General features: G+C 38.2%; 1 pseudogene; it reads right to left on the bottom strand.

Moving 5' to 3' along the window:
* Positions 1-440: 440 nt before the first annotated feature.
* Positions 441-814, bottom strand: LOC122690399 (annotated as a pseudogene).
* Positions 815-21,490: the final 20,676 nt, after the last annotated feature.

Genomic DNA, 21,490 nt, shown 5'->3' on the forward strand with positions numbered 1-21,490 from the left:
ATTCAAGGCACAGAGCACATTCAATGTAGAGACGTCTACATAATACATTCATCTACATTAAGCTGGATCCCAAAGGGGTATACACTATCAAGATTAGGATAAATCAGAACTAATAGGTCACCTCCTGATCCTCCAACCCCACAGGCCCAGAGAGAAGGCTTCTCTGGACCTAAACAGAGCAGAAGAAGGGAAAGGAAGGGGGATAAAATACTCCTGAGAAGATCTATACCCTAGAAATATATGGCAGATTTGTACCCTAGGAATAGATAGCATAGATAGTCAAAGAATTTGGCTTGATATGATCCCCAACTTTAGAGCCCCCAAAACACAGCCAGAAGAAGGAAAGTACACTTATTACAAGCCTTGGAGAATCTCCACAAACAACTGTTTTTGATTTAATAAAGTTTTATTTTTCAAAATGTTTAGTTGGTGGGACCTGTTCATACATCTTCACCAGCAGTTGAGGCATCTCCACTGTTGGTGTTCTGGTGTAAATTAGTTTGAGCTCTGTGCTTTGAAACCAGTTTTAAAAGTCCTTTACTAAAGAGCTCTGGAAGGGCTGCCCTGGCCAAGGAACTGCAAATCTTGTTTCTCAGAGACCACAGCTGCAGTTTTAAGCTTTGCAGTTGGGAACTTCCTTATAGAGTTTGCCATATGTTGCTCTGTCAAACAAATTGAGGTTATTGAGCTTATCCCCAAATTTGCCTTTGGACCACCTCTTCTTTTTGGCCTTGCCAAGTTTGTTCTCTGGGTCTTTGTCTTTCTTAGCTAGCTTTCTGGCATCTTTATTCTTCTTGTCATCCTTGGGTAGCATAGTGAAGCTCAGAGAGTGCTGCTGCCGCTGCTGCCTTGCTAAGACATTGGACCCAAAGTCTACAGTTTTTTAAGGGCGATAACTGGTAAAGCAGTTGAAGATAATCAGACACATAGGGAATTTTTAAAAAAGAGACATGGACAACATAAATTATATTAATTGGTAATTTTGATGAACATTATGTCAAAATCAGACTAATTCATTATGGGGTCCTCTCTTTGAATGCACAAATTGTGTTATGATGTAAATATCATGACCACTATCTTTACATTCCTCAATATAAGTAACAAATAGATGTTCTTTAATAAGCTCAGGGCTGGTGCACTGGGAAGACCCAGAGGGATGGGACGGGGAGGGAGGTGGGAGGGGGGATCGGGATGGGGAACACATGTAAATCCATGGCTGATTCATGTCAATGTATGGCAAAAAACATTACAATATTGTAAAGTAATTAGCCTCCAACTAATAAAAATAAATAAAAAATAATAATAATGATTAAATATCACAGAAGTAGTTGCATGTTGTATGCTTTTTAGTGGAGTGTTGAGTATTAGTTACCAGCATTCCTTTGTTTAATTATATGGAACAATGGTCTGCTCTAGTACAAAATCTGATGTTTCTAAACAGACATCATTGATTAGTATATAAACAGATAGTTCCAGTAATAGTCATACAGAATCATTGTCTGAATTGTCTTTGCACTCCATAATATTCAAAGAATAGTAAAAAAGATAAATTTATTTTCCATTTTTTAACTCCAACATAGATAGAATAGAAAACAAAATCAAACAAAGTGACAATAATGAAGCTTTCACTCAAATCCAAAGTGGTTACTATAGTAACTTAAAATTAGAACATTATAATAAAAGTAGAATGAAAAGATAATTTCAAATGCTATATTAATCTTTTGAAATATAGAGAGGGAGTTGCTGTTTGATATTTGAAAGAGACTAGATTGCTGTTGAAGCTTCTAAGAAGGCTGATTTTGTCTTGTCTGCTTTCTTTTTTATATTAATGTAAAAAAACTCTGACTGAAGGCATTAACTTGGAGAGAATGGAATTGTTAGTTTTGCTCACATTAATCTCTCTAAGACTGATAGCAATAACTTTCTACGAGTAACTCATAATTATTCATGGGAATGGAGGGCAGATTGAGTGAAAACGTGTTTTACACATGACCTAAAGGATCAAATTTTTGATGTTTCTTTTCTGCTTTCTCCATCATCAAGATAGAGATGTGGACACAGATGCAGGTATAACACAAAAGATTTAACTAAAGAGGGAAGGAGTTGGGATGAGTATGGAACTGCAATCAGCAGGCCCCATATTGAAACTAACTGAGGTTGTACTGTACTGAGGTCACTTTAAAGTTAGTGCTAGCACAGTTTCCTGGTTTGGAAACTAGAGATAAAGTAATTATCTACATATGAATGAATTCTATTCCGAAATCACATTTGTAAGTTTTATTTGTTCATAAGTCCAACAGAGTAAGCCTAGGTACCCAACTAACAAGGCCAGCTATATAGTACTGTACTGTAATAGGTTTATAAAACTTTCCACACAAATAATACATAAAAAGCAAACACAAAAATAAAAAAAATTAATCTTACAGTACCTTGAAAAGTACAGTAGTGCAGTACAACACACACACACACACACAAGAATACTACTCAGCCATAAAAAAGAATGAAATAATGCCATTTGCAGCAACACGGATGAAAATAGAGATTATTATACTAAGTCAGTCAGAAAGAGAAAGACAATTACCATATATCACTTATATATGGAATCTAAAATATGCCACAAATGAACCTATCTACAAAACAGAAACAGACTCACAGATATAGAGAACAGATTTGTGGTTGCCAAGTGGGGTGGTGGCAAAGGGAAGGACTGGGAGTTTGGGGTTAGCAGATGAAAGCTATTATATATAGAATGGATAAACAACAAAGTCCTACTGTATAGCACAGGGAACTATACTGAAATCCTGTGATAAACCATAATGGAAAATAATATTTTAAAAAGTATATATAAATGTGTATAACTGAGTTACTTTGCTCTACAGCAGATTGGCACAACATTGTAAATCAACTATTGTGCTCAGTCACTTCAGTCATGTCTGACTCTTTGGGACCCTATGAGTGTATCCCACCAAACTCCTCTGTCCATGAGATTGTCCAGGCAAGAATATTGGAGTGGGGTTCCATGACCCTCTCCAGGGGATCTTCTCCATCTAGAGATTGAGCTCACGTCTCCTGCATCTCCTGCCTTGCAGGCAGACACTTTACCCATTGAAAATCCATAAAAGTTAAAAAAAGAAAAGAGGTTATGAAGAAACTGAGAATAAATAGCTTTGATGAAAAGAGAAATCTCAAAAATTAGTGCCTCTGACTCCCATAAACAAGGATAAGTCGCTGTCTTCCTAATGCACATTCAATCTTCTTGTCTGCCTGCCTTCCTTCCTTCCTTTCTCCCTCCTTCCCTTCTTCTTCATCTTCCTTTCTCCTTTTCTTCTCTCTTCCTTCTGCAAACGTTCACTGAGCAACTCTATATTCCAGGCCCTGTGTTGTCCATGGGGAATATAATACTGAATAATACTGATGTAATCCTGTCTTCATCACACTTACAGTCTAGCCTAGTGGGAGATACAGACAATAAGCAATTACGTGGATAATTATTTAATTACAATGAGATTTGGGTGTCAACTGAAAAATAAAAAGTACAACATGAAAGCTGTGAGTTCAGGTTTATTTGGGGTTTATTAAGGGCTTTAGCCCAGGTGACACACTCTCAGATAGCTCTGAGGAACTGCTCTGAAGAGGTAGAGGGAGAGGTCAGTATATAAGAGATTTTGGAGAAGGGGATATGTGTGATCAAGCACACATATCTTGGTGGAAGTTTGGTGCTAATCACAAGGAGCAGATGTGTCTCCATTAATAATTTTAGAGCTTTTCTAGGTATGAGAAGATGAAAGAAATACGTTTCATAAAATTTTCTCCTGAAAATATGTGTGAAGTCCTTTTATGCCAGGTTTTCACAAAGCACAGAGTGCTTCTTCCCTGATTTCCACCTTGAACTCCTTTTAGGGGTTATTGAAGGTCAGTGACTGCAGTGGCTCGTGATTTCATTCTTGTAGAACCAGATGGGGAGTGGCATTGTTTAGCATGCAAGGGCTAAAATTTAAAAGTACAGGGGGGCACAGAGAGCATATGACAGGAAGAAAACCTCATCTGAGAAGATAGTTAAGGTTTTTGTGAAGAAAAGATATTCATATTGATTACTGTAGGGTGAATAGGATTTAACCAGCAGGTGAATGTAGGGGAAAAACAATGCAGGAACAGGAAACAAGTGTAAGGGCCTGAGATGAAAAGGAACTTAGTGTATTTGAAATAAAGAGAAAACCAGTGAGGCAGGAACATAGTGACCAAGATGAGATTAGAAAGGTAAGCAAATGTCATGAAAACTATAGTATGGTGGTTGTTTGTTTGATACTAACATTCCTTTATTTTTCTTAAATTTTTATATTGGAGTAGAATTGATTGGGCTTCCCAGGTGATGCTAGAGGTAAAGAACTTGCCTGCAAATTCAGGAGATATAAGAGACATGAGTTCAATCCCTGGGTTGGGAAGATTCCTTGGAGGAGGGAATGGCAACTCACTCCAGTATTCTTGCCTGGAGAATCCCATGGACAGAGAAGCCTGGCGGGCTATGGTTCTTAGGGTCAGAAAAAGTTGGACACAACTGAAGCAACTTAGGATACATGCAGAGTTGATTAATAATGTTGTGTTAGTCCCAGGTGTTCTGTTAGTTTTAGATTTCAAATGATTCAGTTCTACATATACATGTATCTATTCTCTTTCAAATTTTTTCCCATTTAAGTTATTATAGTACATTGGGCAGAGTTCCTTGTGCCATATGATAGTGTTTGAATGCTTTTGTTTACCATGTTCTGTTGCGATTATTAACATAAATGATCATGTAAACGTTTTCCCTTTTCATTTTTGTATCCTTGATATCAAGTATAGTGCCAAGTGCAATGTAAGTGTTCCATAAATGCTTGTTGAATTAGTGAAGCAATTCACTATGACTGGAAGACTGGAAGAGCACAATCATTACAGAAAAACAAAGATAAGATTGTATATGGTTATCATTTTCCTTACTGTATCAGTCAAGCCATATTTATTTAAATAATAATCAGATTTTCCCCTATAAGCAAAGATGTTGTCAAACTCGTTTGTGTGACTGATATATGATAAGACCAAACAAACCCAAATGTCAGAATCTGGAGCAGAGAACAGTTTATTGCATGGCCAAGAAAGGAGAATGGGTGACTTGTGCTCAAAAGGCCCAAATGTCCCAATGGTTTTTATAGGAAAAGTTTTCATAGGCAGAATTTGGGGAGGAGGGCTGTAGGGGTGTGATTTTCTTCTGATTGGTTGTTGGGGAGTTAACAGGGTGGTGTTCCAGGAATCCCAGTTATCAGCCTTCTGGTTCCAACCAGTCTGGGGCCCACAGCTTATGGTCAGCCTGCAGTTACCATGCTCCACCTGGGTGGGGGCCTTAGTTCCTGTAGAAGAACTCAGAAGATATGTATCAGATAATTATGCACATCACCCAGGAGGATATAGGACCCTGCTCCATTGCTGCACTATTTTTGTTTCTTATTGTATTCCCTCATTTCCCTAATTATAACTGCCATTTGGAACTCAGGGAAGGTCTAGGATGCTGAAAGCCTTTTTCCCATAAACAATGATTGGGGAACATAAAAATGCTTTTGTACATGGAGGGTTCACATTGTCCTGCTTGTTTTCAAAGAGATTAAGAGAGGCTGGTTAGTGAAACAATGACTTGTTGAACAAAACTAAGAGAAAACTAGTTTAAAAAAAAAATGCTGTGGGGGAGGGAAAACAATTTCCCCTCCACCCTTCTTGGTTCTTGGTTGAGACACCCCTGTAAAAACAAGAAAAAAGATTAATAGGAGAAAAACAAACAGAAGTCTAATAACAGGTATACCTCCTGTATACATATGAGAGACCCAGGAAAACTGAGATGACTCCCCCAAATGACCAAAGCCATCACCTTAAATGCCATCTTCAGCTAAAGGAAAAAAAGATGTTGGGGGTGGTGAGTCAGTTATGGGAGGTGACCAGGAAAAGCACAGTAAACAAGGATAAAGTTGTTGTGAAGAGTTAAGGCCTTGCCTTCTCCATTGATGAATTTCTAGGGGTTTAGTCATCCTTCTTTTCCTGGTACAGAAAGGGAGACATCCTTGCAAAAGATTTTCATTATAAATGTAAACCTCCCTTACAAAAGAGTAACTTATACTCAGTTTTCAGAGCATTTCCTGTGTCTGTTACTTAAAAATAACCAGCTCAAGGCAGTCTTTGCACCACAAAAAATAGAGAAAAAAAGATGTGCAGCTGTTAAGAAATTAAGACTATATGATATTCAGGTATTTCAATGTCTTTAAACTTTGCTTGGAAAATACTGTCATTAAAAATATACATATAGTTATATATGGTACTATGAAACCATTGCAATTGATATAATTAACCATCCCAGGGTTAAGAAGCAATCATCAGTATACTGCTGCTGCTGCTAAGTCGCTTCAGTCGTGTCCGACTCTGTGCGACCCCATAGACGGCAGCCCATGAGGCTCCCCGGTCCCTGGGATTCTCCAGGCAAGAATACTGGAGTGGGTTGCCATTTCCTTCTCCAATGCATGAAAGTGAAAAATGAAAGTGAAGACGCTCAGTCGGGTCCTACTCTTAGCGATCCCATGGACTGCAGCCTACCAGGCTCCTCCGTCCATGGGATTTTCCAGGCTAGAGTACTGGAGTGGGGTGCCATTGCCTTCTCCGCATCATACACTACACTCTAACAAATAGCATCTCAGCTCAAATTGCAGCTAAATGGCCCAGCATTAAAAAAGAAAAAAAAAAAGAAAAAAGAACTTTAGAAATTCTAACCTTGCAAAGCCACATGTATAGAGGATTCTCAGGCTCTCCTCTGCATTCTTATAGTTGTTATTGGCTTGTTGCAGAAACCAGTAATCGAGAAACCAAGCACCGCACTTGGAGAGTTGAAGGACTCAGGTTTATTATGCAGGCAGGTCCAGAGGAATTAACACTCTAAGCTCTGAGCCCTGAACAAAGGGGTTACAGAGTTTTTATAGACAGACTATAGTGGGCAACACTAGCTGTTAATAGGCTGGTTTAAACTAAGGGGTTTCACACACGCAGGAACAGCAGTCAAGATGGGGAGGGGGGTGCCTGATCTTTACATGGACAGGCACGACTAAGCTTTTTCAGGGGCTCAGCAATTGCAAACAGCAGGACAAGGGTGAGTGAGATAAGCTCCTGCTCCTAGTATTTTAAGTCCCCACTTTCTGAGACTACATGACCTACGTGATCCAGGCTTTGCAAGGAGCAAGCTGAGTTACAGAGGCAGAAGGAGCAGGAGGTTATGTAAAATTTTAACTTTTCCTCTTCAGACTGTCACACTCATTTGACCCAGGGGTACTGTCATATGTTAAACATTTTCTGTGTGTATCTCATCTCTTCAACTAGATCATAAATCCTTCAAGGGAAAGGCCTTACACTTTCCATTTCCAACAATTCTTTGTGTAGGTGGTACTAATTAAGAATTTTACTGCAATGTGCATAACACATATTTTATTTTATGTAATCTTACTGCTTATAATGCCTGACAATTCTTTCATTAAAGAATATCTGGATAATATGACTCTATGAACTTAAGAATTATTTAAAGTTACTAAAAATGAAATATTAGTAACAATTTTAGCTTTGGCACAGAACATTTTTTGGCATTTACATTTTTTTCTTCCTCCCACCCTCTCCTAGTGTTTAATTTGGATAACAATGTGGTTTTGATCATCTCAAAATGGAAAGGTTAAATATAAGGCACATACCTTCATATATAAATACAGTTGACCCTTCAATGACACAGGTTTGAATTGTGTGGGTCCACTTGTTGTAGGAAGGAGGACCCCCTCCAGGGCCCCAAGAGTGGGCTCTTGTCTAACACTTGGAAAAGAATTGTCCAAGGAGACATGTGCTTACAAAGCAAGAGACTTTATTGGAAGAGGGCACCCAGGCATAGAGCAACAGAGTAAGGGAACCCAGCAGAACTGCTCTGCCCCGTAGACAGACTGCCACATGTTATCAATGTTTCTGTTTATAGTCTCTGAAAAACTGCCACAGCTGAATTGTGTTGGAAAATAAAAGCCATGAAAATGTAACAGTTGTACTGTAATCTGTTTACTGAATTTTAGATTTGTGTTTTTTGTTTTTTTTTTTTTAAACCTGGATTTTCAAGGAAATCACATTTGGTACTGTATTCAAGGCTTGCCATAGGTTATTTCACCACAATACAAGGTCATCGTACGTTTTTCATGAAAAAAATAGAGTGAATTCTGTTTTGTATATTTCCTGATGAATAAATGCAGCTACTTATTTGAAACAATGTGAAAGAAATAAATGTTGTAAAGTGACACAAAAATGATTTCAATTAGAATCACAATGTTCAGTTTGTTGGCACTATCATGATATTTAGATGCTAGAGTTAAACATTGTGATCCACGAACAATTAAGCATTAACACTCTCACTGCCATTTTCTTTTGTCTCTTTAGTATAAATGCTATCTGAACCTCAAAGAATTAGAGGTAATTTTCTGCCCTTCATTGTGTGTCAAATCACTAGAACACTGGTTTAACAAAAGAAACATTTGTGATCTGCTGACTGGATTTTTAGCATCTCTTCAGCCTTCTAAATCTTACAGGAAGTTTTAGGTCCTCCAAATTTATATGACCAAGTAAATTTACATGTTGTATTTACAGACGAGGTGTTCATGGAGCCATGGAATTTGCTAATAGCTTTGCAATTATCCCTTGCACTTGAGAGGGAGGGAGAATAAGAGTAGGTGGCACCTGTGGTTCCTTTTGATTCTAATATTTTACTAATTCCAACGGTTATAGGAAATAATTGAGCTGCTGTTAGTGGTGACCATGGTCAAATGGCAGGATTCCTCCCCACTAAGTATCCACACGTGTGCATGTCCTAAGTCACTTCAGTCGTGTCCCTGTTTCTGACTCAAGTCTCTTGGGACAAGCAGCCTCTCTAGATTGACGCAGCAATAATGCGAAGGAAGATTTTCTAAATACATCTATGGAAAAGAGTAGAATTACTGCTCAGTAATTTTACTCATTTAAGATTCCTATTCCAGAAATTAGGTCATGGGAAATATTTCAAAGCTGTGTGACCACATGTAGTGTGAGACTTGTTTAGCATTATTCCAGTACCTGGAGAAGTATAGCCCTCATGGACCAGTCAGAAAAAAGTCACAGGATGTTGAGGAGTGAACTATGTCTGGCTCCACACAAGAAGAGACTCAACTGAAAAAGGTAATCTTTTTGCCTTAAGAAGTGAATGCCAGACTTAGAGAACAAATTCACGGTTACTGGTGGTGAGGGTGGAAGGGAAGTTATAGTTAGGAAATTTGGGATTGACAAGTACACACTGCTGCATTTAAAATGGATAACCGGAGGCTTCCCTTGTGGTCCAGTGCTTAAAACTTTGTGCTTCTACTGCAGGAGGTGTGGATTTGAACTCTGGTTGGGGAACTAAGATCCTGCATGGCACATGGTGGAGCCAAAAAAAATAAAATAGGTAACCAACAGGGACTTACTGTATAGCATAAGGAACTCTGCTCAATATTATGTAATAATCTAAATGGAAAAAGAGTTTGAAAAAGAATGGATACATGTACATGTATAACTCAATTACTTTGCCATACACCTGAAACTAACACAGCATTGTTAATCAACTGTACTTCAATATAAAATAAAAAGATTTTAAAAAGTGATGTAAAACATAAAGTTTAAAAAAGAAGAAATGAAAGCATAGATGTTTTTAATTTGAAGGAATAGTCAAGAATATATTATACTGAGTGTTCCAGGAAACAGATAACAGAAAACCTAATAAAGAGAGAACAAAGCAAACAAGTGTTCATTTTCCCCACAAAAGTCTAACTATAGTTCGCAAAGTGTGGCCCAGAAATCCCTGTGGGTTCCTGAGCCCTTTCAGGTTTCTGCCAGATCAAAACAATTTTAATAATAATTCTAAGATATTATTTGCCCTTTTCACTCTGTTGACATTTGCACTGTTGGTGCTAAAGCAACAAAAGCTAAAACTGCCGACTTCTTAGCACAAATCAGCAGAGTGGTACCAAACTCTACTAGTAGTAGCCATTGTATTCTTCTTTGCCATGAACTTAAAGGAAAAAAGAGCCAGTTTCACTTTAGAATGCTCTTGAAGAAACAAAAAAAAAAATGAATTTATTGAGTCTCAACTCTTGAGTATTCATCTTCTTAATATTCTATGGAATGAAATGGAGAGTTTGCATGAAGTACTTCTGATACACACTGGAGTTGAACGGTTATCTCTAGCAAAAGAGTTTGTACACTTGACTAATAAGCTGAGTTGGCTGCTTTTTTAAAGAAGCATCATTTATACTTGAAAGAATGACTGATAAACTACAGTTATACAAACTTGGGTATTTGGCAGATGTTTTCCCGAAAATGAACAAAGTGAGCATGTCATTTTAAGGAAAACAACTCAAAGTATTTGTTAACAATAATAACATTTGTGCTTTCAAGTGAAAATTAGAGTTTTGGAAAAGTTATATCTGCCATCATGAGCTTGCCAGCTTCCCAACTTAAAGATGTATTTGATGAGCTCAATAGAGGTATTAATTAAAAAAGTAATTTTTTTTCATATTCTGTAATAAAATGCATCACCAATTGGGAATCCTGTATAAAACTCAGTGAACCAGTATTTTCCAAATGACAAATGAATACATCATGTTACAAAATCATGAGTGGGCAAAAGAGCTTTTAAAACACAAGATACACAAATAGATTTTAATGTGCTGATGCATGAAAATTTCATTGATATGGTTTTTGATTCTATGTTGCAACTAGTTTTTTTTTTTTCTGAATTACCATTTCTTGAATTTCAGTGAAATATCAAAGAAAAATGTCTACAATTATATAGGAAGGCCATTGAAATACTTTATTTTTTCAAACAAATACCTCTGTGAGCCTAGATATTCTTCATATAATCAAACAGATGCAGAAGATGCAGAAGAGATTCCAGCTGTCTTCTGTCATGCCAGACATTAAAGAAATTTGTAGACATGTAAAACATTGCTACTCTTCTCACTAAGTTTCCTTTCATTTTGGAAAATATAATATTTTTGAAAATGCTATTTATGTCAATGTACAATAGGTATTTTTTGTTGTTGTTCAGTCGCTCAGTCATATCCGACTCTTTATGACTCCATGGACTGCATCAGGCCAGGCTTCCCTGTCCTTCACTATCTCCTGGGGTTTGCTGAAATTCATGTCCGTTGAGTCAGTGATGCCATTAAACCATCTCATCCTCTGTTGCCCCCTTCTCCTCCTGCCCTCAATCTTTCTCAGCATCAGGGTATTTTCCAATGAGTCAGCTCTTTGCATCAGGTGGCCAAAGTATTGGAGCTTCAGCTTCAGCATTGGTCCTTCCAATGAGTATTCAGGACTGATTTCCCTTAGGTTTGACTGGTTTGATCTCCTTGCTGTCCAAGGGATTCTCAAGAGTCTTCTTCAACACCACAGTTTGAAAGCATCAGTTCTTCAGTTGTCAGTCTTCTTTATGGTCCAACTCTCACATCCATACATAACTACTGGAAAAACCATACGTTTGACTACATGGACCTTTCTTGGCAGTGTGATGTCTCTGCTTTTTAATACACTAGGTTTCTTACAGCTTTTCTACCAAGCAGCAAACATCTTTTAATTTCATGGCTGCAGTCACCGTCTGCAATGATTTTGGAGCCCAAGAAAATAAAGTCTATCACTGTTTCCATTTTCCCCCCATCTATTTGCCATGAAGTGATGGGACCAGATGCAATGATCTTAGTTTTCTGAATGTTGAGTTTTAAGTCAGATTTTTCTCTCTCCTCTTTTACTTTCATCAAGAGGCCCTTTAGTTCCTCTTCACTTTCTGCCATTAGAGTGGATTGGTATCATCTGCATATCTCAGGTTATTGACATTTCTCCCAGCAATCTTGATTCCAGCTTGTGATTCATCTAGCCTGGCATTTTGCATGATGTACTCTGCATATAAGTTAAATAAGCAGGGTGACAATGCACAGCCTTGATTTACTTCTTTCCCAATTTGGAACCAGTCCATTGTTCCATGTCTGGTTCTAATTGTTGCTTCTTGACCTGCATACAGGTTTCTCAGGAGGCAGGTAAGGTGGTCTGATATTTCCATCTTTTGCAGAATTTTCCACAGTTCGTTGTAATCCATACAGTCAAAGACTTTCAAGTAGTTGATGAAACAGAATAGATGTTTTTCTCAAATTCTCTTGTTTTTCTATATCCCAACAGATGTTGGTAATTTAATCTCTGGTTCATCTGCATTTTCTCAATCCAGGTTTTACATCTGAAAGTTCTCGATTCATGTACTGTTGAAGCCTAGCTTGAAGGTTTTTGAGCATTACCTTGCTAGCATGTAAAATGAGCCCAATTGTGCAATAGTTTGAACATTCTTTAGGGTTGTCCTTCTTTGGATATTATTTTTAGTATTAAAAATTAATAATTAAAATTTGTTTTTGAAGTTCTTTTTTATAGCATGGAAAATATTAATAGATAAATTTCATATAAAAGAAAGCTTTTGGGAGTCCTCAATAATTTTTTTAACCTTTTACTTTGAAATAGTTTTTGATTTAGAGAAGAGTTGTAGAGATAAAAGAGTTCTTGTATACCCTCCATCTAGCTTCCCCTAATACTAGCATCTTATATAACCACAGCACATTTATCAAAACTAAGAAATTAACATTCCTCAATAGTGAGTATAATTGGAAAATGTTCTGAGACCAGTAATTTGAGATCTGCTGATCCACAGGTAAGCAGTTGCCACTATTGGTTCAGCTGCACAACAAAGACCCAGATTTTGTTTTGTTGTTGTTGTTACTGTTGTTGGGATATAGTTGACATAACATTGTGTAAGTTTTAGGCCTTCAATATGTTGATTTGATCCATTTACACTGCTATATGATTGCCATTCTTTTGTATCATACAATATTTCTTTTAGTGGGAACAATTAGGACCCAGTCTTTTAGCAAGTTTAATGTTTATAGTGTAGTTTTGTTGTCTGTCATCCCAGTACTATGTATTAGATCTTTAGGACTTATTTATCTATGACCTGCAAGTGAGTATCCTTGAACAACATCCCTTCCAGTCCCCTATCCCCCAGCTTCTGGTAACTACCATTTCACTCTCTGTTTTTATGAGTTCAGTTTTTTTTTTTTTAATTCCACATGTAAGAGAGAATATGTAGTATTTGTCTTTTTCTGCCAACCAGTCTTTTGATTCCTGTTCTATTGGCTTTTTATCTTCCTGATTGTCATCTCATGGCTATAAGATGGCTGACAGCACTACAGTCTTGTCTTTTTAGTTTAAGACTGGAAGAAGAGGGAACAGACAGTGTCAGAAAGCCCTCCTCTATGCCCTGTCCTCTTTACCAGCAAGCAAAATTCTTCCCAGAAAGAGCCCACTCAACTTCCATTTATATCCCAGTGGTCAGAACTTGCTCTGCTCTGGGCCCAAATTCTAGACAAATCACTTGTGGCATAAAATTGAATTCAAGTGACTGGAACAACTGGTTTATCCCCTGGAGGGGGGTTAAGGGTCTCTCTACCCTGAAGTTAAGAGATCTCTGCTTACGTCCTGAAAAAATCAAGGTCTACTATTCAGGAAGAAGAGGGGAGAGAATGGCTTTTAGATTGCCATTGGTATCTTAACTGTCAGTTTGGAATTTCTATAAGACATTGTAGAAATTAAAGAAGTGAACTGGCTACTGGAATTATCCTGATTTGATGGGTGTGGAAGAAGTGTGGACTGACTGTATGGACCTACTGTATGGCACAGGGAACTCTACTCAATATTCTGTAATAAATAAATAAATAAATATATATATATATAAAATAACTCTACTCAATATTCTGTAATAAATAAATAAATAAATATATATATATAAAAGAACCACTGTGCTGTTCACCTGAATCTAAAACAACATTGTAAACCAACTATACTCCAATTTAAAATAATAATTCAATTAAAATATATAAATAAAGCCAACCATGAAGCTGAAGAAACAGTTAAAAAAGTGAATTTTTTACAAAATTGGGAAATTAGTATGGGCCTCCCTTTTAGCTTATGGTATGTAAAAGTGTTAAATCCAGATGTGAATTTTGTGGTTACTGCTTATTATCACAAGGGACAGTCTTGTTAGCTTCATCACTGTATAACAGGAGACATTCATGGCAGCACTGCCCACCCCACGTGAAGGCAGAATTCGTATACTTGCCTTTGTGATTCCAATGTATTAAGGGAAATGATTACTTCATCCAATACTCCAGGTTTACCCTGAAATCAGAATGCATTTTTTTTTTTTAAATCTTATTTGGAATCACTTCCTTGTATAGATTACTCCCTCAAAAGAGGAGAATCGCTCACAGTAGTAACAGACCACTCTCAAAGCAGTCTTTTAAATAACTTGTATGGTGCCAATTTCTCTTGTCCTTCTTTATGTATCCTTAGCAAGATCCCAAGGTATTTTTATCTCTGGGCCACAGGAGCTCTTGATACCTGTTCTGGAATTCTGTGCTAACAATGACTGATGATTGCAAAACTGGGAGCAACTTAAGGACATAGCCTTAATTTGTTATATTATACAGTAAAACAGCACCCTTCCTCTTCTTATTTTTGTCATTACCCAGTATTCTTCCCAGTACTTCCCTTGAGGCTGTCTTACAGTGCTATCCATCCAAGATCGCAGTAGGTCTGTGTTTCACAGTGCTAGAAAGGACCCACCCCAGCCTTCTAAAGAATCAGAACATTCTTTAAGCAACAGACAAGAGACAGGGAAGTATCTGTCCTTTTGCTATGCTTAGGAGGAAGACTGCATTTAATAGCGCAATTGTGCATTACTTTAAGGCTTTCTAACCAATATTTAAGCTGATTCTGTTAACCACACCCTCACATGCTCCCCAGCCAGGCTCTGTGGAGAAGTCTGTGAAATTAAATGAATTCATAAGAGTAAGTGAGTGGTGAGGAGAAAGAGGCATTCCCCATAGTCTTGATATTCCCCTCAGCTTTCAGAGGGGAAAAATGAAAAGGAAGAAATATTATATAATAAGAACAAAGACGACAGGAGTCCTCCACCCTGATGCTTTGTGGTGTCGATGAGTGATATGTAATGACTCCAGAGAGGAAGCAGCTGTGGTTGTGCTGTATAATATGAGACCATAAGCTACCTCATAAATTATACTCATGCTCCAAATGTGGCATAAATGCAATAGAAAGATTACCGTGACCTAAATAGTCACTGAACAGCAGCTTTCTTCTGGATGCCCATGGGCTACAATGGGCCACCAGACAGGGACAGTAGCAGTTAACAGTGGCAACCTATGTGAACTGATGGGCAAGATCAGATGGCTCTACCCCTGTCTTTTCCCCATGCCTTGCTATTGAGTTAGAAAACACCCTGATGCTGGGAAAAATTGAAGGCAGGAGGAGAAGGGGATGATAGAGTATGAGATGGTTGGATGGCATCACCAACTCAATGGACATGAGTATGAGCAAGCTCCAGGAGATGGTGAAGGACAGGGAAGCCCGGCATACTGCAGTCCATGGAATTGAAAAGAGTTGGACATGATTGAGGGACTGAACAATAACAACCTGAAAGAATGTCAATTTCTCCATCTTTCTAAGAAGGGCTCATTACTGGGTAAAGTTAAGGCTCTTGAAATAGTTAAGGCAAGTTGTATTCAGGAGTAACAGAGATGGGAAGAATATAGCAAGAATGTCATGCACATTTTGAACATTTTCAGTTGTTGGGATCCAACAATGAGGCAAGGGATCCATTTATATCATGCTAAATTCTAACGATTCTTCTGGGAAATAATTATACGGTGGGAAGAATCAAGATGAATGAGGTCAACTCTGGAAGTACACCAGTGTTTGAGGACAGAGTGGAAATAGATTCGAAGTATACATGGTGGATATCAGATAGTATTTGAAGCCAGGCCCAGAAGTCTTAAGTCTGAATCCTTTAGCAAGGAGGCTACAGTTAAAAAATAATTTTCTTGAGACATTCAAAGTCAAAGAATCAACACTATTGATGCCAACAGTTTTGGCAGTAATATGATGTGTTATCTCTGGTGTGACTTTCTAGGGCGACAATAACAATTTACCACAAACTTAGTGGCTCTTTCAGCTTCCACTGTCCCCTAATGCTTACTCACTTGTGATAGCACAACTCCAATCTCTGCTTCCATCTTCACATGCCTTCTCCTTTGTGTTTTCTTTTTTATCTCTAAGATATGTTCATTGAATTTAGAGCCCACTTCAATCCCACTATGCTCTCATCTCAATGCATAATTTAATTACATCCTCAAGCATCCTATTGCAAAATAAGATCACATTCTGAGGTTCTGGGTGGATACAAACTTGGGAAGAATATTATTCAACCCATTACAGTCAGTAATCTCAGCATAGGCATCTGTGGCACTGTTTGTCACAAGGAGGGACCCAACATCTATTACATTGCCTTGGTACAGCAAAGACTTTATGCATTGTGTTTTTGGTGAAAGTGTTAGCAGCCTGAAGCCATCTGTGGAGAGCAGCAGCAGATGTCTTAAAAGTAGTTGGGGACAAGAAATGGGTGAGATCTTACAGAAGGAGATTGTTATAAGGGCTGCAAGCTGGGTAAATGGTCAAGAAGCTCACATTAAGATTCTGACTAGCTGATACCACAGGCTTGCCTTGTGGCTCAGCTGGTAAAAAATCTGCCTGCAATGTGGGAGACCTGGGTTCTATCCCTGGGTTGGGAAGATCCCCTGGAGAAGGGAACAGCTACCCACTCCAGTATTCTGGCCTGGAGAATTCCATGATCTGTACAGTCCATGGGGTCACAAACAGTCGGACACGACTGAGCAACTTTCTCTTTCACTTTTCTTTAGCTGATCCCAGTGCACTCCCACTACATTTCATCATATCAGTTAGGGCAAACAAAAATGGGACAAAGATGATAAAATGGGTCTTGACTGAACAATTTCAAGGAAGGGCACCAAGAAAGAAGGATGGGCTTTCAGAGACAAAAAGAGCAAAGAGAGGTTAGCTAGAGGTAACATAACCTCATATGAGATTCTAAAGTTGACCACACAATTTCTTGAGATTTATGGATGGCACTTGTGTATCTAGCTTTAAAGGAGTTGAGGCCACTACCATGTGGAGATAAACATTAGCTCCATTCATTGTCCCTTAACAATTAGCATAGGAAAGTGATCAAGAAAGCCTACCCATCAATAAGCATAAATAGGTCAACTATGACAGGATCACAGGTAAAGAGCAGGAAACATCAAGAAACTTAAAGGAGAAGTAAGAGGGCTTCCCTGGTGACTCAGTGGTAAAGGATCTGCCTGCTGGTGAAGGAGACACAGGAAACTTGGGTTAGATTCCTGGGTCGGGAAGATCCCACATGCCATGGAGCAACTAAGTCTGTGCGACACAACTATTGAACCTGTGCCCTCTAGCCCAGGAACCACAACTAATGAAGCCCTCACACTGCAACTACTGAAGTCCACATGCCTTAGAGCCCCTGCTCAGCAACAAGAGAAACCACTGCAACAAGAAGCTCATGCACTGCAACTAGAGAAAAGTCCATGCAGCAAAGAAGACCCCAACACAGCCAATAAATAAATAAATAAAATTTAAAAGAAATTAAAAAAAATAAAGGAGAATAGGAAGGGATTTGATCAATGGGCATTTTTACCACTCCTACAAGGAGAGACCCCCCAAAAAGATATCCTTTTCATCATTACAGTGTTGTATTGTTGTTGTTTAGTTGCTAAGTCATGTCTGATTTTATTGCCACCCCATGGACTCTAGCCCACTACATTCCTCTGTCCATGGGATTTCCCAGGCAAGAATACTGGAGTGGGTTGCCATTTCCTTTTCCAGGGGATCTTTCCAACCCAGGGATTGAACCTCGGTCTCTGGTAGGCAGATTCTTTACCATTGAGCCACCGGGGATTGTCTAGAATTACTCTAAGTCAGATATGAGCAGAAAATACTCACAAACGTTGATGGAGTTCCATCCCAGAAAGGGAATTTACAGACAAATATCAACTTTGCTAATTTTCTACATTGGTGGTACCTTCAGCTCCACAAACCTAGAATTTAGCAGAAATGATATTAGAAAGAGTCTCAAACTTAATGACACTGCTTTGCATGACTGATGAAATAAAGATTTCAAATTAAATGGTCTTTTTTCCTCAAGCACAATTTTAATCAACATTATTGCTGCACAGTGCCATCCATGTGCATTTTTTATGACCAAAGACAAATAGATATGGAATATTTCTATCCAAATGAAAATTGGGGACAAATGGTTTATCAGCATTACTTCTTTTCCTGATTTGTTAATGTGTTGTAAACATTTTTACAAAAGAGTAAGAATTAAATTGCTTTTAGTTATATATTAAAATTTTCTTTATTGAAAAAGAGTAGTCTATAATTGGAGCTATCCTAGAACTTCTGGGATGTATTTCTGTCTTATTTGTACAATTGACATTTTGATAATTATTTCAACTACATTTCAACTCATGCTTCATCCCCTTGACCTTGTACTCCATCAGCCATGCCAGTAGACAGCACTGAAAACCCAAACATCTGTTTTGTTTGCTTGTTTTAAGTTCTGCTACAGAAAGCTAGAGAGCAGTGCCAATTGGCTCCACTACAAATTTATGCCATTTAATCTCAGTTGGGCCTTCAATACTACTTGGTAATTCTTCATTCCTGTGATGATGCCCTCAGCAGCTGTTCAAAATCTTTTTTACTCTCCATGGGTTCTCAATTCCCAAAGAAGAAAATTGTGGTAACAAAGCAAAACAATTTCTCAAGAGTATAATGCAAGAAAACTTCCCCAAAATAACATTTAAAAGTGCATATTAAAAAAGCACAACCATGTACCTGAGGAAGTTGACCCAGATCAACCAGCAGAGACATATTCTAGTAAATTTTCTAGACTTAAGGGGAAAAAGAAAACCTTTTCAGCCAAAAGAATCAAAATCATTCATAAAGGAAAGGAAATAAGATTATAGTCAGACTTTGAAAGAAAATTTATGCGAACAGAAAAAAAGCAGTAGCATACTCAATATAGCAAAGAAAGATACGTGAGTTAAAGATTTTATATTCAGCCCAACTTGTGAATAAAGTAAAAAAACAAAACCACACAGACAAATTTATCAGCATGCAAGAACTCAAGGACTATTGTTCCTATGAGACTTTTAACATTTTAGATAATCAGCTTCTGACAATTAAAGTGTCTGGAGAGGCACCTTCAACATAAAACCTGATGTTACTGACCACTGAAAGCAGTCAATGCCATAGACAAAAGAGGCAATCAAATGTTTTTTTATCTCCAGATAGAGACACCACCACCTAGGAAGCCAAAAGAGAAAACAATCAACTGAAATCTGATTAAGCCTATAGAACCAACCCTCAATTTACAGGAAATGCAAAATCAAGACTGAAGAAAACCCTAGAGGACAAAAGATATAGTTTCTTCAACAAATAAACTATGAGGAAAAAAGAGGTTGAAGTAGAAACTCTAAATTAAAACAGATGTAGAAATTATCAAGTGGAAGCATAACTAAACTAGTGTTTATGAATGAACATTTTGGTGATAAACTAAAAGAGAAAATAAAGAATTGATTTCTGGAAAGGTCAGAATAGAGGTTAACTTTTCAGGACAATGGAGACAGTTGTGATTAGGAGGGGTCTCTGGCTGTTGTTGTTCAGTCGTGTAGTCATGTCCATTCCTTTTGATCCCATGGACTGCAGCACACCAGGCTTCCCTGTCCTTCACCATCTCGTGGAGCATGCTCAAACCCATGTGCACTGATTTGGTGATGCCATCCAATCATCTCATCCTCTGTCATCCTTTTTCCTCCTGCCTTCAATCTTTACCAGCAACAGGGCCTTTTCTAATGAGCTGGCTCTTCCCATCAGGTGGCCAAAGTATTGGACAAAGTATTGGAGCTTCAGCATCAGTCCTGTCAATGAATATTCAGCATTGAGTTCCTCTAGGATAGACTGGTTTGGTCTCCTTGCTATCCAAAGGACTCTCAAGAATTTCCTCCAACATCACAATTCAAAAGCATCAATTCTTCGATGCTCAGCTTTCTTTATGATCCAACTCTCATATCCATACATGACTATTGGAAAAACCATAGCTTTGACTAGACAGACCTTTGTCGACAAAGTAATGTCTCTGCCTTGTAATTTGCTGCCTAGGTTGGTCATAGCTTTTCTTCCAAGGAGCAAATGTCTTTTAATTTCATGGCTACAGTCACCATCTGCAGTGATTTTGGAGCCCAAGTAGATAAAGTTTGTCACAGTTTCCACATCTGTTGCCATGAGTGATGCGATCAGATGCCATGATCTTAGATTTCTGAATGTTGAGTTCTAAGCCAACTTTTTCGCTCTCCTCTTTCACCTTCATCAAGAGGCTTTTTGGTCTTCTTCGTTTTCTGCCATAAGGGTGTTGTTATCTGCATATCTGAAATTATTGATATTTCTCCTGACAATCTTGATTCCAGATTGTGCTTCATCCAGCCCAGCATTTTGCATGATGTACTCTGCCTAGATATTAGATAAGCAGGGTGACAGTATACAGCCTTGTCATATTCCTTTCCCAATTTTGAACCAGTCTGTTGTTCCATGTCTGGTTCTAACTGTTGCTTCTTGACCTGCATACAGGTTTTGCAGGAGGCAGGTAAGGTGGTCTGGTATTCCCATCTCTTGAAGAATTTTCCACACTTTGTTGTGATCCACACAGTCAAAGGCTTTAGTATAGTCAATGAAGCAGAAGTAGATGTTTTTCTGGAACTCTCTTGCTTTTTTGATGTTCCAACGGATGTTGTCAATTTGATCTCTGGTTCCTCTGCCTTTTCTAAATCCAGCTTATACATCTGGAAGTTCTTGGTTCCTGTACTGTTGAAACCTAGCTTGGAGAATTTTGAGCATTACTTTGCTAGCTTGGGAGATGAGTGCAATTGTGTGGTAGTTTGAACATTCTTTGGCATTGGCTTTCATTGGGATTGGAATGAAAACTGACCTTTTCCAGTCCTGTGGCCACTGCTGAGTTTTCCAAATTTGCTGGTATATTGAGTGCAGCACTTTAACAGCATCATATTTTAGGATTTCAAATAGCTCAACTGGAATTCCATCACCTCCCCTAGCTTTGTTCGTAGTAATGCTTCCTAAGGCCCACTTTATTTTGTACTCCAGGATGTCTGGCTCTAAGTGAGCGATCACACCCATCGTGGTTTTCTGGGTAATTAGGATCTCTTTTGTATAGTTCTTCTGTGTATTCTTGCCACCTCTTCTTAAAATCTTCTGCTTCTGTGAGGTCCATACCATTTCTGTCCTTTACTGTGTCCATCTTTGCATGAAATGTTCCCTTCCTATCTCTAATTTTCTTGAAGAGCTCTCTAGTCTTTCCCAGTCTATTGTTTTCCTCTATTTCTTTGCAGTGATCACT

The sequence above is a fragment of the Cervus elaphus genome, chromosome X, assembly GCF_910594005.1.
Source record: "Cervus elaphus chromosome X, mCerEla1.1, whole genome shotgun sequence".
In the NCBI taxonomy this organism is placed as follows: domain Eukaryota; kingdom Metazoa; phylum Chordata; class Mammalia; order Artiodactyla; family Cervidae; genus Cervus; species Cervus elaphus.